The sequence below is a fragment of the Anthonomus grandis genome, chromosome 13 (genome assembly GCF_022605725.1).
Source record: "Anthonomus grandis grandis chromosome 13, icAntGran1.3, whole genome shotgun sequence".
Lineage (NCBI taxonomy): Eukaryota > Metazoa > Arthropoda > Insecta > Coleoptera > Curculionidae > Anthonomus > Anthonomus grandis.
Window position 1 is genome coordinate 17,252,076 of NC_065558.1, and position 19,160 is coordinate 17,271,235.

General features: G+C 32.4%; 1 protein-coding gene across 5 annotated transcripts in view; it reads right to left on the reverse strand.

Annotated features, from left to right (window-relative positions):
- The window catches only part of LOC126743495 (dual specificity tyrosine-phosphorylation-regulated kinase 2), a 178,482-nt gene that overhangs the window by 67,046 nt on the left and 92,276 nt on the right, over positions 1–19,160 (reverse strand). The gene's annotated exons all lie outside the window — the stretch shown is intronic.

Genomic DNA, 19,160 nt, shown 5'->3' on the forward strand with positions numbered 1-19,160 from the left:
ACTGGCCAGTGTTGCTGGCTCTTTACCCCCGTATCGTATACATTTGAATTAAAGCTTGATATATAAACCCTCGGGACATATTATATATTGGGTGCTAAAATACTCATGCATTAACATAGAACAAAACATTCATAAGCAGAGATTTCAGTTAAAGAGAGAACGGTTGATTGATTGATTCCTCGATCATCTACTTAAGGCTAGCCGCGTTTATACGTTATTTGAGATATAGTAATTTGTTTGACGTTTTAGTTTTTCTTATGTATTAATTCCTAATTTATATTAAAAGATAACCATAATCTAAATGTTGAGTATTTTTAGCATTACGCCTTACTGAGGTTATTCAGGGAACATTTAATTAAACAAGTCGTTATAATAACTTGACTTATCAAATATTTTTCCGTCGAGTTTCCAAGACTGGTCACAAAACACCTAAAACCTACATTAAAAGTTAAAACATTTCAAATCGATTGCCTGGATTGCACTTGTTGGCCCGGGTACTCAAAATTAAATCGTCCAATCCCTTCCTCTACACTAGAAGATTAATTAGCTCTTAAATACTATTTAATAAAAATAATTTTTTGTTCTCTCTCTGGTTCTCCTATAAAACGTCTGGTCCTTTTCTGAAGGGAATCAAGAAGCTTCAGAGTGTTTGAGGAAAACAAAAAAAACACAAAAGGCCACTTTAGCTATTCCCGCTCCATGATCATGCCAAGACATATGGCTTCCAATCTTCACACCTAACAAACGAAAACAGCGGCAGAGTAAGACCGGACATAATAAGGTTGTAAATTGGATTAGAATTCCTGTCGAGAAGGTCGTTGATATATAACAGGAAGAGAATCTAGCACAAGATGCATCCCTGACGGACACCAGCGTTAAATTGAAACCTCTGCGAGGTGTGTCTATCAATGTTAACCTGGATGGATCGGTTCTCGAGGAAGCTTCACATAAGCCACACAGATCGCAATAGACCTGTATTTTCGAAAGCCATACTGACGGTCGCTAATGATGTTGGTGGACTCTAGGCATTTCAAAATTGCTGGTTGTCAAGTTTCTGCATTACCTTTGCGATTGCTGGAACTAGACCAATCGAAGGATAATATAATTGATGAGCACCGTCTTTTTTCCTTTTTTGGGTATCGGTTTCCAGTCTCCATAGAAGAGACCTTTTCTGTATAAAAGAGAAAATAGTTTGCACAACGGTGATGTCAGCTCAACTGCACTTTTTTAAATACTATTGGCGGTATTCCATCAGTGTCGGTGGCCTTGTTAGTGTTCAAACCTTTAAGAGCTTTTTCAACATCTCTGTGACGAAAGACTATCTCTGGCATCGAAGACGCCTTTCTTGGCAAAGTCGGTGTTATGCCTTGTAGTCCCACAAGAAAGAGTTTGATGCGAACATCTGAGCCAGCAAGTCTGCTTTTTCCATTGCGGCTTTTGCAATGGAACCATTTTTCTCTTAGTCATTTTGGAATTTTTGACATATAGAAACCTTGATCAACTGCTTTTGCTACAGACCAAAATGATCTTGATCCATTTGGACAACTGAGAAGTTTGTTCTTCACTCTCTTATAACATTTTGCTTTGCAGGTATCGATGGTCTGCTTGCACGCATTTCTCAAGAAAATAAATTGGATACGATTTGCAGGTTTGCTGTCTAAAGAGATTTAAGGTATTCGCAATATAAGCCTCCATACCTGTCAAAATCACACTTGAAATCTCGCTCGCACACGCTGAAGGATCGATCACTGGTCCTGAAACAGACATCAATCCAAGAAAATAAGAGAGAAACTGTTTTTCACTGGGCTGATCTATAATGCCAAACTCTTTGAGGCATGAGTCGATCCTAAGTTTTCATTTCTAGTTCACACCTATCTGACGCCTGAATCCTGCCATTTCTCTATTTGGCTTTCTTTTCTGTCAATTTTGGTAGAACCCTAATTAGTAGATAGGGAAGTGGTAGAAACACAATGGTTCTGTTTTTAACATGTGACTTGTTATTGGAAGTTTATACATTAATTTACGCACCCAACACATATATACCAAAAAAACATCTAGATTTTCAAAAAAAAAATTATTTCTAATTCTCCAAAGTGTTTTCAGATACTGAGGCATGCAAAGTCATTCTCTCTTGCCTTGCCTTATTTAAAAGTTGAATATAAATTTTGCAATTCAAAGCATGCTTTCTCAATTTATACATAAGCTTTCTGTAGGGACTTTAAGACGTGCCAAGCATCGATGTGGCGATTTTTGCTGCTTTATATCAACCAATTCCATTTCCTTAATACCTTTTATATGACCTTTTTCTCAAGAAAACTAGACATATATATTTTTAGCACCTAATTTAAGTTTAGGTTAGGTATTTTAAATATCGTTAACTGTTACTGTTTTAATAATATTTTTATTTTAATTAATAAATTTTGACTATCTAAAAAAATGTAATGCTCTTATTATATTAGAGTTTTTTTTTATGGAAAAGGAGTGTCACCCTTTTTGCGTGGTATTCTAGAAGTTTAATGTCAAAGAACTAGAGGCCAGAAAATTAAAATAGACCAATCTGTGCGCGGCTGCAGTACTTTCACCAACATGTACTTCTCTTGATTGCAATATGTTAACAGATTAAGAAACAATTTCTGTGCATGCACCACTGATTTTATCTGATCCTCTGATAGACATCTATTAGTTGCAGAGCGTTTTGTTTAAAACTGTAACTTGTACTCAGTCATGGTTTGTTTGATAGGTCGTCGTTTGTATGATCAAAAGTTTTATTGATAGTTTTTAAGAAAAAATCTACCCCTGAGTCTCAATATTTGTAAAATGACTACTAACAAGAATAAGCAACATTTTCTGGATATAGTAGTTTAAAATTTACATAAAGGACCCGGCGAAGTACCTTAAAGCGATCAGCTTGAATTCTATTTTAGTACACATAATTATTTGGGGTTTACCTAAGGTTAATTTTTCATGTCTTTCATGCAATTAGTCTCGGTAGGTTTCCACTACGGTACGGTTCCCCGGTTCTACTGATTCTAATTCATAGATGATCGAAAATACTTTGAAGGTTTCTAAAACTACTCCTGGATCGTATGTGTGTTTTAGGTTGAATTGGGGAAGGCATTTTAGGAGACGTATACTTGGGTACAAACAAATTAATTTTCTCGACATTTAAATTTAAGTTTCTGCCTGACATTTAATTTTAATCTTCCAAGTTGGGGGACACTTCTTGTGTCCTTGGATATCTGAAGTCATTTCTGGTATGTTCCAGATATTAGGAATAAGTTTCCATCTTAATCCAGACATTTGAAACCATTTTAAATGTCTTGTTGGGGTTTACATACAAAGAATTAGGTCGAAAGTGGTATTAAGTATGTCGAATATGTCGAAGAAGGAAAAATATAATATGGTTTTCATGTGTATTTTACACTTATGCCTTTATTGTTGTGATTTATAATGTGTAATAGGCCTTAACTTAAATAAAGGACATATTTGGTAACTAAAAGTGAATTTTCAGGTCAGTAAGACGACGCTTTGATGACATTGACGATTATGAATTTTGAAATTGATTCCACTTTTTTTGTCATTTAGATGTGTTACACATCATTCTCAGAACACTACAATATTCTAGCAAAATTAGCAACTGGATAGCCAACTTCTTTTCAAATTAAAAAATATCATAAATATCAATGACGTCGCCGCGTTCCACTTAAAACAACAAGAAAATCAAGTGCAAAATCTGTTCACCTGGATGGAATATTCTCATATAACTTATGTACGATAACGTTTTAGGATTAACTGGATATGTTAGCTTTACAAGATAATAATATAATTTAAGACAAGGTGTTCCATTTAGGCACCGGTGATATCTCGAAAACTCAAATGATAAAATTATTTATGCATGAGAAAATGGTTACAAAATATGCCAAAAAATTTTGTTCGATAAATTCAATGTTTAGTTGGTATTCTGTTTTCCTTCTTGTTAATTCGAGTAGAAAACTATTATAGAATATACAGATTGTACTGCAAACGATTACAACATAGGCAGACGTATTTTACAAAAGCAATCTTTCTTTTAACGAACATTATTTTACTTCATAGTTTTTTTTAAAATCCTGACAATGAATGATCAAAGTAATATCAATGAATCATAAATTAAAATTTATCGATACAATGCAGCGAGAACGTAACCTTTCGAGATTTTTATAAAATATAACCAACACCCAAGCACCGCGTAATTTATTTATAGATTATAATTAACGCTATTGTAATTATTAAAATAATGATTATTTAACTTGACCTTACGTAAACCCGACCTTGGGTAGGCAATTGTACTTTTTTTTTGCTAAAATTTCGGCGGCAATGCCATTGATCTTTCCGGCGCACGATATTAGTTTTTATTTTTCAATTATCAGATCATTAGGAGACCAAACATAAATTAACTAGTACTTGCAAGGTTATTATAATGATTCAGATACTAGTTTCGTTAAAAAAAGCATATTAGAACTGGACATTTTAGAGGGAAATTTGAGTGATGAAGTGAAAATCTTCAGACAGAAATGAAATGATACAGAATCTAATAAATATACGAAATAATATTTATAATATTAGGCACAAGAAGTATCAAAGACTTTCTGATAAGTTTTTGTCCTTAAGGACTTTTATCCAGTATTATTGCATTTCATTTAGAATGAATCAAATAGTCGATAAATCAACATTCTGTCTAAAAAGGGACAACAAGGTACCGCACTCACCACAAACCTAACCTAAACAATATTCATGTAATAAAACCTGTTTATGAAAATTAAATCGAAACACCAAAACCCCATTTTCTTAATAATAAACAGAGCCAGTATAAAAGACCTCAATTAAAATGAACGGAAAATGTTAACTTTAATAATTCCAAAGTATGTAAAAAGTTTAATTATTATAACCACCAATACAATACATTTATCCTTTATTGAAGAAGTTGATTTTTTTTTAAACTGGCTAATATTCTGTAAAATTGGGTGATTCAAATCCAAAGAAAAGCCTTTTGTAAAAATTTCTTTATTATGTTTGAATTGCAAGAATATGCTTTGTTCGAATATTCAAGTTATGGGCATCAGTAGGGTAAATTATTTTTACATTCAGATAATTTAGAATTGCTTTTGCTAAATTCTTGTTGATTGAAATTAATTGAAAAGCCCTTTTATGTGAATCATTGCCTTCAAATCCATACAATCTCTCAAAATAGACCACAAAGCGAGAAAAGCTCCCATCTTTTGTTACAATACAATATATAGTTGTCGTCAACAATAATGTACTTTTGCGGTTTCTTTTATCATTAAAGGTGCGCTGGCGAAGCCTTTAAGCAGCACTTTTCAGAAATAAGCGAGAAAATAGAATATTGGCGGAAGCAACAACTCATTATAATATATCTGAATTGAGACTTGTGCGACGTTATTGTAAAATTTGGGTATCGTTGGCATATGCATTATAACTACAGTATTGTAAGGCATTTATAAAATTATATATATTGTAACGATCTTGACGGCCGTGAATATACCAGCTGTTCTCCGACATTCGGGAACCATTTCGGTGAAGCGAGAAGTGGGCACAACGCACGACATCTCGGGGAACACGTGGAACTTTAACGTTGTAACACCTAATACATAAGGAATCCTCGCCGCTAGGAGGCCAGTTCAAGTCTGAATATTGGCGGGACTTTTAAATCTTCCTTCTAGTAATTTTAAATCAATGTGTTTGTGTAATAAATCAGTTGACTATTTTTTGTGTATCAAATGTTTTAATTAACACATAAACGAACAGTAAACGCTATAGCAACTGGATTTCTATAAGAAGAGCTTCCAAGAACCTTGGTTGCGGAACTTCGGTAGAAAGTAACATTACTTCGTGAAACGTGTATTTGATTATTTCCCTATACACCTAAATATATTTTTGCCAAATACAATTTTTCCACCATCGATCAATTCAGTTCCCAAACGACCACCTTGTGGGAGCCAAAATAAATTATTCGGAGGTCTTTACGCTATGTTACATCACTTTTCTAATCCGGTCGTCAAAACAAATAAAAAAAATTAATACAATTTAAACACCTTTTAATAGTTTAAATTACGAAGATTGATGATCCAATTTTCGCTCGCCAAAAAACCAGTTATTAACTTATTTAAAAAATGTCATTTCTATCTGATGCGGCCTTGTGTGTGGGTTAGTCAACTTTTGCCACCGTTTAAAGTCAAGGACACTGGAGTGTGGTGATTAATTTCATCCAAATGAATTAATACAATGAATCAGAATAAAATTTTTGGAAACCACAGTTGCAGAAATGATTATTTATGAAAATTAAATAATCCGTGACTGTTGGTTTCAGTCAGTAACCTATAATGGCTGTGCTGTGTTAATGAATCCATTACAAATGTTTTATTCAAACTCATCACCATTGTGGCCAAGCAAATGTAACTTTGAATTTATGGAATGACTTGGGTTAATTAGCTAATCAGGTTTGTTATAATCGCCGTCAGACATGATTGACTTTGGTCACCTGTCAAAGAACCTGGTTCAACCTGTCAAAGAATCTAAAAAAACAATTTAAATATCGGGCGGTAACATAATTGTGACTGTTGGACAGTTGATATTGGACTTTTGAAATGAAATAAAAGTATATTTCGAGTATTTGATTTATGATCATTGTCCATGTCACAATCATAAATAGCAAATTAAACTTTATAACCAACATATTATTTATAAATAAGAAAAATTACACCATGTTATTATATTATTTTAAATCATTATATGATCTTAAATGCATAAACAGATTACACTCATAAGTTTGACGATCCATACAAAATTACAATCTCTTAATAAAATCCAAGTAATTACAGTGATTTAAACAATTAACAATACTGAAGAGTAAAAAATAAGTGGTTCCCATCCAACAAAAACTCCTCAATGTTGTAGAATGCATTTTTCAGCACAACCTTTTTTATAGCATTGCTATAACGTTATAGTGCCTAGGTCTTTACATGTTCGGGCAACTTTTTGTAAAAGAGTGGACAGTAATAGTTTACGAACCAAGGACTTCTCTGCAATCTCAAGAAGTCAATTTTAATGCCACCCTACCTAATGGTGTAGTTATGGTAATGATGGTTTATAGTATACCGAGCAATATTCCTGTAGACAAAGAGAATGCACTCAAAAATACACCTCGTGAGCACCTCAAGCTCAGCAAAACTACTCTTAGCATCCTCACGGTACCTCAATGCTGCAACAATCCGAGGAGCCCGTCTCTGGAGAGCTGACTAGTTGGAATGCCCTCATGCAAGAATGCCATGATAACTGACTGCTAGAGAGCATAAAAGGCCTGGAGCCAAGCAAAAAAAGGAAGAACCTTAACCAGTTTCGTAACCCAGGCTGACAAGTAGTCAATATGTTCATTAACCCGCAGCACAGGTACACCGCCAAAAGTTTGTCCCATCGTGATTACCCTCTGGAATAGCTATTATTTCAAAGATCACACGGACTGTTTTATTTTGGTGTATCGACAACCATAAATCAAAATGAGGATATGCTAATTGTTGATGATTAGGAATGTCCTCTAAACTTGTTTTTGCTACTGCACTTTAACCGAGAATAATGTTCATATTTTTATCAATTTAAAGGAGTATTTGCTTTAGCACTAAGTTGGGTGCGCAGTGGTGATGGCTTCTAAAGCTGAAAAAGCTTTGCCAAGGTATATAGGATTATTCAAGTAAGATTCGGATCTTAAGATACCCCAAACGAAAAAATCCAAGGGTATTAAGTTACAGACGGTAGATTTCCGTATTTATTAGATTTTGAGAATAGTTAGTCTATATCTTTTAGATGCTTCGAGGAAAACTCTATCCAATAAATATTATCATGTTTTGATAGAAAACGCCATGAACTGTAGCAACGCTCTCCGCACGATCTTCTATAAAAAAAATAATTAACCCAAAAGACCACTTCAAGCTTTTGACGTTAGCTATAGATCTATAGTGATCTATATGGGTCTATTATAGTTACCTTGAATTTTTATACCAAATGCCAAATGGTTTTTCTCATTACATCACCTCACCCCCGAAAGTGGTCAGTGACGCCGGTCCTCATTGGTTTTGGCAATCAGTATTATTCCGACATACGTTTTTATTGTTTTCTTTGTGACCCTTGTTATCTTTTTTATGTCGAGAACGTCTGTCAGTATGTCAGCATGAAGTTATCATGTCTACTTTTTAGAAGCGTGAACATATATAAACTTCATAAATAAATCTAACACGACGTTTAATGTTTGTTTAGTATCTCCATTTGACTTTGTCGTTGACAAAGCCAGTATCGTTTCAAATTATTTGTAAAATGGAAACTTAATTCTAAATGACTATATTTTCATAATTTACAACAGTTGAACCACTTGATTGAATTTACAAAACTAAGTAAAGCAAGGATAAAATACCAACCTATTTTTAGTAAAAATACTGCAGTACATTTTTAGACGTAATTTGGCTGGAGTTGCGAAAGTTGGATCGAAAACCACGTTTTGTTTCAAGGTTTTACATTTTTGTTCTATTTTCATAGGCCCGCAAATTTCACACTATATAGCGGCACAGCGGAAACTTTTGTGCATTCAAAAGCAGTCGTTCTCGTTAAAATTTAACAACCCCTGCATACTAAAGAGTCAGAAGGTGATTATTCTTTATACTCAAAGGGTGTATTATTTTTTTTAAATTTTAATGGTAATTGCTTTTAAAGCGTACAAAAATGCCTTTATCTATTATATTCCATGTATTCCTTATAGGTTTGATTTTGGAAATACTAACAATATATTATATGTATATATTATTTTTAAATTTTATATACCTGAATTTTTTTCCATGAAATGTTAAAACTTCCAGTCTTTTTGCAAGTTTTGTCACCCTTATTCTCCTTTTATTATGTAACCTATAAGTTAAAGGATATCATCTACCGAAGTAAAAAAAACTAGGGCTCACTGGAAATTGTTGACAATGATTATATTGTAAATGATTGGAAACGTCGAGAATACCAGCTGATCCTCCGTCATTCTGAAATGACACAAGTGGGACACCGCACGACGTCTCGGGAGACGCGTTGAAGGTCAGTGAATTTTCCGAAATGATGGTGAGCCGAGTATATATGGAGCCGCATCGCCGTTGGGAGTCAGTTGACAATGCAGTCGAAGTTTAGTTCGACATATTGGCGCGAGATTTAAATGAGAAATAAGTAATAGTAAATAAATACTTCTAGTAGTCGTAAGTGTGTAAATAAATCTCTTTTATTTCCAAGTACGACTATTTTCATGTATCAATTGTTTTAATTAACACCTAACAAACAGTAAAAACGCTACAATATTATCGACGTTGCCGACATGGCAGAATCATCCTTACTTCATTGCAATATATAGTAGACAAAGAAGTACATTTCTTTTTCTAACCTTCTTTTCTGCGGGCAAATTAAATTAACATTTGGAACTTGCCCATTTAAAATTAAAAGAAAAATAATGCCCTTGTTGACCTTAATATCCAAAGTTGATATAATATGACACGTTGTCAAGGAGTTATTTATTAAAGAAACGTGTTTATTATTAATTACCAAAATTACTTTTACGTAATGATGAATTAATATTTTTTATAACATTCATGTCAAAAATCACACTGTTATGTTCTACTGCAATCTTATCTGTAAAAAAAGATTCTTCTTTTAATAATGTTTAAATAATTGTTTTATAGGTTAAAAAAAAACAAATAAAAAGGTTATTGAAATAAAGCTTTGCAGACGGTAACCATTTCTGGTAGGAATTTTGTAATAATTTTAACATATCAACTAAAAATCCGTAGAGTAAGTTTTTGATAAATAAAATTAAAACCTCATAAAATAAATATTACAAAGCGACATTTTAAAACAGAAAAAATGTTTTAAACGCGACTAACTGAAGCTATGACAGGATTATGTACACATTGATTATGTATCAGATAACGTATGTGGTATCTCGAAATCAATCACTCTTTTAGTTATTTTGGGTAAAACTCAAGAACGTTTTATTAAACACGGAATTATGTCAGCTTTTGATGAAGGGGTCTCTTTTCCTTTCATAGTATATAGCAAATTGATCAGCATAATAGGCAATTGAGTTTTATTAAGACCAGGAATACCGAAAAACACTGTTAAGAAACTTATTGATTTATTGAAATTAATTACAAAGCGATATTTGCAGGGATCAAGAGAGAAATGCAGGTATCAGAGAGGAGGGCTCAGAACTATTAGGTTCAAATCCTTTAACCATATTCAAACAAATTAATGATTTGAATGATTCATTTATTTTAGCTATATGCTGATGAATTAGTAGAAAATAGAATTTTCTTTAGAAACATCATTGTCATATTTAATGATTTTCAGCTATATTTACTAAAAATCCAACTCTTAGCAGGGAGAGCAGAAAGTGTTTCAAATTTTAAAAATCTTGGGATTACTTTGGATAAACGGTTTACTTTTTATAAATATTTTAATGTACTTTGTAATAAGGCTGTTAAAGTGTTTGCTTAAATAAAAAGGCTTTAGCCAGATTATATCAATTTGGCAATATTGCCTTTATTTATGTATTGCTTCAATATCTTTCAGGATTAGTTATATCATGATAGAACTAAGTTCAAATTTGAAAGAACCAGAGATATAGTGTCTAGAAGCATATGTGCTGCGTACTTTTCAATTTTGACCCCCAACTCTTTAAGATACAGGAGTTTTGATTAATACTCCATCATTGGAGGAGCTAATCGTTGAAAGGCTGGATAGGAATCATAAATTGGTGTGCTACAAACGGTAAATGATTCCTGAAGATCAACTTTGCTTGTCTAAGAGAATTATAGCACAAAACTCTCTCAAAATTTGCTCAGATGTTAACTGGATATGATTAATTTCGACTACATCTTAAGAGATTGGAATTTTTCGATAATGCACAACGCGTTCGTGTTTTATGTCTCCAAGACATAGTTTCGGCGGTTATTGAGTCCAAGACAACCCTATTTATCGTATCAAATATTATGCACAATATAGTATTCGATAGAGTTCAGAAGCTACTCTTTAAAAGCATAAATATGAGGAGTAAACAAATTAACACAGACACCTTCAAATATACTTAATAGTGTATCAGAGTGCAAATCTATGAACATACTTGATTGAATACTTGAACGAATTGTTGTTAGATTGCGTCCTTAGGGACTCAAATGTATTTTTTTCAGAATTATTGTTTTAGTTCAGAGTAGAGGCTTTAACCCATCGAAGGAAAAATCCAAAAATTCTTGACCAACTAGAAGTTGCTGACCCTAAAGGAAAATATTAAAGGAAATTAATTTTGAAACATACAGGATGTCGAAGTTTATTAAAATTATATACAGGGGAAAGTTTAATAAAGTTTAAACAGAATAAAAAAACGTCTATTCAACAGTATCAATAAAAATGAACGAGAATAGTAAGTAAACAAATATATGTGGTAATAATGAATCTTTTATCAACCTCAAACTTTGGAAGGTCAAATGACTATCCTAAATAGTGTGATACATTTTAAAAAGCCTTCCTCCATGGGGATTGTCCATATTTAAAGGGTAGTGCGTTTTGAAATGAAAGCACTGTTTATTGATTATAGAAATATTTTTTATATGTCGAAAAAAAGTAGGCAAAAGAGGGAAATCAAGATTAATGCTCTAACCGCCAATAGATTAAAGATAAACGATTTACAGACTATGTACTGATTTATAAAAACATTTTTTTTAATTCTGATAAATATTAACTCCAACATATGTGACATTAATTAACAACTATTATATACATATAACAACTGATTTACTCTTATAATAAAATAAATAAGCACAATAACCACTAAATTCACATTTCCATTATGCATCGCGTATTTTACATTAAACTCGCTTTCTAACTACAATAATGTATCTTCCTAATAGGTATTGTATAAACGAAAACACACTTCAACTGTATAATAATATAACCACTTTCCATTATAATTCCAGCATAGGACCTCTAAGAAAAGCAAAGCCTGAGGAAAACATAATGAGTAAAATTTGTATAATGGTGTCTTTAAAATGTCATCCGAATAACTACACTACGCCTGCTCTTTCTAACTTGCCGGTGCTGTATTATTTAAACAATGGAGAAAGAGAGCAAGAGAACCGAGAAATAAAATTGACCCCGCTCATTTAACATTGACAACTTTTGCAAGTTATTTAAATTGATAGTAGCAACTTTCCTAGGTGAAAAGTTAATTATTGGTTATTGGGCCATTGCCAAATGTGAATGATTAAAATGTTCTATTTACAACGAATTAGTACTTGAACCTACTGAAATTGAAAGGCGAGTGGGACGCACAAGGAAATGTCTTGCCGGATATCCATGTGTTATTACTAAGCTTATTTTTATGAAATAATTAAATATATTATTCTCAGTTTAATTTAATACTTCTACTTGTTCTGCAAGTTCAATGTAGACAACACGAAAATTACTTTGTTTAAATTTATTTAATTAAGAGCGGAGGTTACGATTTAAAAACTAACTTATCTTTAACAATAACTTAATAGTAGTTAATATAAGCAAAAATCGAATTGCAAAACATATTTATACTGTTGATCTGCTAAGGTTTATAAAGGTTTTTTGGTAGCTGAATAGGCAGATTATTAGCATGTAACTTGCTATTTAAAATAGCAGGTATATTCAAAAATTAAGTTTCTCTATTTAAGCATTTCTCTTTGGCGCCACCTAGCGGACTTGCACCATATATAGTTATATATTTGAGGCAAATTAGCTTATCGAGTACGAGTGGTGTAGGAGGTGACTAAAAATACTTTATTGGATTACTACAAAATATATACATTCGTATAAAGTTTTTGACAAAGGAATAGCTTCATAGTTTATTCTGTAATGAGTACCTGTGGCACCATCTAAGTTATGCTTTAAAACGTGAATTAAGATGGCTGGATATAAAAAGGTAAGCCATTCAATGAAATGTGTCTCGTTTAACTTTTATACCGTGGTGCCATCTAACAGTCATACTTAAATATGAATTAAGGTATCTGGAACTAAATATGAATTGCAATAAAAATTAAACAAAACTAAATTGATTGTTGTAAATTGACTGCAAAATAGTTATGAGATTGACGGTGTCTACATATGGTCTCAAAGCATAGCTTATAAAACACTATAGGAAAAAATGCTCTGAAAAAGGTGAAAATTCAGTACTCTGCTAGAAAGTGAAGGCTATGGCCACAGTTTTATGGGACGAGTCTCTTGTCTTATTGCTCTATTTCTTTGAGCTAGGTATCATAACTAATACGGATCGATATTGTGAAGTGTCAAATAAACTTAAAAATGTCATCAAATGACACGGCCTTGATAATTGTCAAAACAGTCTTGAAGAGGGTGACAATTTCAACAGGACAGGGTGAGATACAACCCTAAAATCTTAAATAGAAAGGAGGGTCGAGTAATACATTATGTTGAAGCTCTTGAAAAATGTTTTCCAATAATACTATAGAAAGCTACATTTTAGAAAATTCTTCTCTGTTTATTAAGAATGAAACACATTTTTATTATTATTTAATTATTAAATGATGGCTACCGATATACTGGCATGTCTCTTAAGATTTCTAAACATGTCAAGCCTGTCCGTATTTTGTATTGGTTTATTTGCTATGGTGTTTTTGTCGAAAAATGCGTTGTTTATAAATATTCTCATTTTATTATCACATAATTAACTTTAAAAGTAACTTTGTACTAGTAATATTATTTTAAGAATAGTTGACTTTCGGTTTAGTTTAAACGAAAGGAGTACTTCTTATCTTACAATGGTGTACAGAATACCTGAACGTGTAGACATGATTTTCATTTATGACTCCCAGGATAAATGTTGTTTTAGGTACACCTCAACGTTTTATTAAAAGGCATCCAGGTCAAAATGTAAGCCCGGAGTATGTTCGCCAACTAGTAGCCAAATTTGAAAAAACTGGTTCTGTTACGAATAAAAAGAGAAATGAACCGAGATTAGAGAACAGCGCAAATTGAAATTCTGGGTCAGTTTGCAATAAATTCAACTTTATCAACTCGTCAAGGAACTGGATTATCTCGTAAATCAATAAGAAAGGTACTTAAATTTAATAGGTTTTATTCCTTTAAACTGCAAGAACTTAAAATGCAACAAAGGTCTATCGAACTACTAATAGTGCAGGGACACTTGCTATACAATTCCAACAGCACGGAGCACCTCCTCATTATGTGGTTCCCGTTATATAATGGTTGGATGATCATTATTCTAGCCAACGGATGGGAAGAAGAGGTCTTATTGAATGGCCACCTAGATCCCCAGACTTGAACACCTCTTGACTTCTCTTTGTGGGGATACCTAAAATCTGTGGTTTTTAAAACGCAATCTGAGTTAATAGAGCAACTCCAGCATAGAATCGTTCAGTAATGCCGTGCTATATTCAGAGAAACATTTGTTAAAGTACGGGAAGAATTTGAAAGTAGGCTTTATTATTGTCTTCAAAATATCGGAAATCATTTTCAACATTGAATAAAAAAATAATAAACATTTCAAAATATTGTTTTTATTTATTGTTTTCTAGAGAAGAAATTCCTGAAATGGTATCGTTGGAAAGCATTTTTCAAGAGCTTTAAAATAATGTATCACTTGACCCTCCTTTCTATTTAAGATTTTAGGGGGGTATTTCACGCTGCCCAAGGGGTTGTAGATAAGGGTGAGATAATATGCTTGTATTTGTTCTCCCTTCGTTTTATAGAAACTGTTTTCAGCGTTTTTTTATTCAGATTTTCGTTCCTAATATTTGGCCATTTCAAGTTTTTAAATTGTTACCCTGTATACGAAAACTTTCATTTTAAACAATAATATATTCAGAATACTCTGTTATGAGGATTTAATAAAGTAAACACTTCGCATTTTAAGCTTTTTTTGGAAGTAATAATATTCAACAACATTTGAATCCTCCAATTAAGATAAATGATGTGATTCATTGGATCTTATCAGTACTAATATTTTTTCGGAGTATTATTCAATAAACTGGGTTTTTTTGTTAAATATGAAAGCGAAATAAATCCATATAAAGTTCTAAAAGACTATGTGTTTTATAACGACAATATGACAATCTTATTTTAAGAATGAAATAAAATTCAGTTAACTTTAATATCTGATATAATGGATGTGATCTGGAAATCAAAGAAGCTCTTTACAACTGTTATCAAATAACTAATACTTCCACCGCAGCATGTTTAAAAAAAAACCAGAAGGAACAAACAATCCTTGTTTTTATATACAAATGTTATTCAAAAATGTTATTCTGCTCAGTTTATTGAAAAATCTAGAGAATATCAAGTACCTATGATACTATTTTTCGTCGATTATCAAAAGGCGTTTGATTGTGTTAACTGGGTTAAACTTTGGACCATACGAGGATGGTTCCAGAAGTACCCGACCTGACCTAGAAATGTCGGTAGTAGTTTGAAAAATATGAGTGTATTAGAAACTATACAATCTATAAAGCATATGTTTCAAGTTTGAAGATGACACGTTGTTTAGTATTTGTTTGGCAGCCATCAATAGTGAACGTTTTCAGTGAATTTGTGAAAATGGAGAAAATTGGTCATCGTTATGTGATACAATACTTTTATTTGAAAGGCCTTAGCCCAACCAATATAAAAGTTGAACTGGATTCTACTCTGGGTGAGTCTGCTCCTTCATTAACAACAGTAAAATATTGGGTAGCAGAGTTTAAACGAGGCCGTACGAGCTGCCAAGACGAGCATCGCAGTGATCGACCAAATGAACTGACGACTCCAGAAATTTTAAAGATAATTCACAAAGCGATACTGGATGATCTTCTAAAAGTGCGCGAGCTAGCGGACATAGTAGGCATTTCAAAAAGTGCGGTACATCGCATATTAACTGAAAATTTTGACATGAGAAAGCTGTGTGCAAGATGGGTGCCGCGTTTGCTCACACTCGAGCAAAAACAGTGTCGTGAAGATGTTTCAATTGAGTGTTTAGCGAAATTTAATAGCAACAAAGCAGAATTTTTGCGTCGTTTCATAACCATGGATGAAACATGGGTCCATCACTTCACACCTGAGACAAAAGAACAATCAAAACAATGGACTCAAAAGGGAGAACCGACTCCAACGAAGGCGAAAACCGTTTCATCTGCAGGCAAGGTCATGGCGTCAGTTTTTTGGGATGAGCGAGGGATAATTTTCATTGGCTATCTTGAAAAACGTAAAACTATCAACGGCGAATATTATGCGAACTTATTGCAACGTTTGAGCGAAGAAATCAGGCAAAAACGGCTGCATTTGGTTAAGAAGAAAGTGTTGTTTCATCAAGACGATGCACCAGCTCACAAATCCGTTATTGCAATGCCCAAAATTAACGAATTAAAATTTGAATTGCTACCTCATGCACCCTATTCGCCAGATTTAGCCCCCTCAGATTATTTTCTGTTTCCAAACTTAAAAAACTGGTTCAGTGGTCAAAGATTTTCCAACGATGAAAAAGTGATGTCTGCAGTTAATGGCTATTTCGAGGCGCAAGACAGTTCTTATTATAAAAAGAGTATCGAACTTATAAAACATCGCTGGGAAACGTGTATAGAGCTGAGAGGAGATTATGTTGAAAAAAATAATTTTTTTTCCAAAATGTTCGTGTTTTCTTTCTTGGGTCGATCGTACTTCTGGGACCACCCTCGTACTGATCAATATGTCTGTCTGTCAGTCTTCTGTCCATTTAGTATCTCTTATAAAGAACCTCTATTAATCAAATACAGCAATTGCTAGTTTAAACCAAAGGTTCTCAAGACAATTTAGAGCAGAACGAGGAGTCAGGCAAAGCTGTGTGTTATCATCCAATTTTTTTAACATAAAAAAACCCAACTTAAGATTTGCTGACGATACTACTCTTAAAACAGCGAAAGAAGAAGAAATGGTAGATTTTCTCAGATGAGTGGAACATGAAGGCAACAAAGTTGGCTTAAAAATTAATTGAAGAAAAGATTGAAAAATTGATAGTCGATAGATTTAACACTTTACAATTGACTCCACTTCTAAACCAATATGAATTAGTTAACAGTTTTAACAACTTAGACTTACAATAACCAGCAATGGAAACTGCGAAGCAGAAGTACAAAGGCTCATAATCATAAAAAATAATGCTAAACAAAATATGAAAAGACCGTTGGATTTCCCAAAATATATAGACTTGTTAGAGCTCTCGTCTTCTCTATTTTTTTATACGCTGCTGAAACTTCGTGCTTCTCAACGTCAGAAAATTGACACCTTTGAAATGTGGTGTTAAAGGCGAATGCTGCAAATACCTTGGAGAGCTTATCGCACTAACGTTTCTATTTTAAATGAATTGAAAATAAAAACCAGATTATCATCAATCTACCTGGAACGGATTCTTTAGTTTTTTGGTCATATAACTCGCCGAGAAGAAGATAATTTAAAGAGACTTCATATATCTGGAAATTTTCTGGGTAAAAGAGCAAGAGGTAGACCGCCGCGGGAGTGGATTAATCAAGTACAATAAAACCGTTGATTGAGAATACCTATTATTCAATCAACGATAAAACACAAGACGCAGAGGACCGAACAAAATGGAAACATCTAGTCAAACATATGGGAGGTAATCAGGATCATGAGCAATGATGCAGCGACTGGAGATAGAGAGAGTGCCTAGTTGGTATCATAGTTTATTTTTTAAAAAAAGGTCAAAAATCTTTCAGTTCATTCAAATCATGTTGCCAAGACAAAAGACAAAAAGAGCTATTTAACTTTTCAAAACGTTAAAAAACAAGATTATAAAAAAATATTCTTACATCGATGTGTCACAATTATTTTTTTGTTTTAAATTACGGTTCTTATAAATTGTAATTATTGTTATTTATTTTTTTAAAATTATTGGAAACTTTTGTTTTTGGCTTCTGTTTGTAGCTATTATGCTAATAAAGGTTATTATTATATTTTTCTAGACATATCAACTATTTTTATTGTTAAAAATTGTTGTACCAGCCGTGTCCAGTTTATGTCATAAGTTGTTTTTAAAAATGTTAAAAATTTTGATATTGGAATCAAAAAAGATCTGAGAGTCTGATGTTTCATTAAATTATTTTTAGTATATTAGTTTGTTCATTTTATTCAGTTATACTGGTCTATTTTTAAGCACAATTTTTGTAGTATCCTATTTTCTCCATCACATTAAAAAAATGTTTATCTATCTAATTTTGTACATTTAGTACCATAAATTGTTTTTACCAATATTAAAAATATTTGTTTACCTGGCAGTATTCAAAAAACAGTTACATGAGAGCAGTTAGCATTAGAGGCAAAATGGATTGTTCGAAATTTATTCAAGTTTTTAATTTCTTATAATGATTCTAAATGTTTAGAATCTATTATATAGAGTTTCAGTCACAGTGGGTTTGGTTAATGGTTAGCTTGGATGGAGATTGCATTGTATTGGACTAGATTTTCCAACGTATGGGAAATATTTTCAAGCAAATATTAATTTATAAACACAACAACACAAAAATTTAAAGCACAATTTTCTTCAACTTTTCGTCGTTTAATTAAGTGCATTTATTCAGGTTTCGCCATTTTTTATACATCTTTGTAAATTTAGATACTTTTGAAAACTTTTACCAAAAAACATCTTCAGAAGCAAAATGTAAGCGTCCTGTGTCTCTCTTAGAAAAAGTTTCCAAACCAACGTTTAAATAAAGTGTTTTCTCTCAGAATAAATTTTCTTAATAGATATTATGAACATTGATTATTACATACCGAATACTCTGTGCTGTACAATTTTTGATAATCATAAACTTATGTACTATAGAGCATAAGCAAACACACAATATTACATAAACAATTCATCCATATTTCTGAAAGATAGTAATGTATATCAAAAATTGAGTAGGTAAAAACACCAATCAATAGTCATCAAATCTTTCTTAAATGTTTATCACACAACAAAAATAGAAAAAAGAATATTAAAGAAAAATATAATGGTTAACTTACTATTGTTTCTAACCTAACATTACACCAAAAAAACTTTTTTTTTAAATCAGAATTCGAAAATG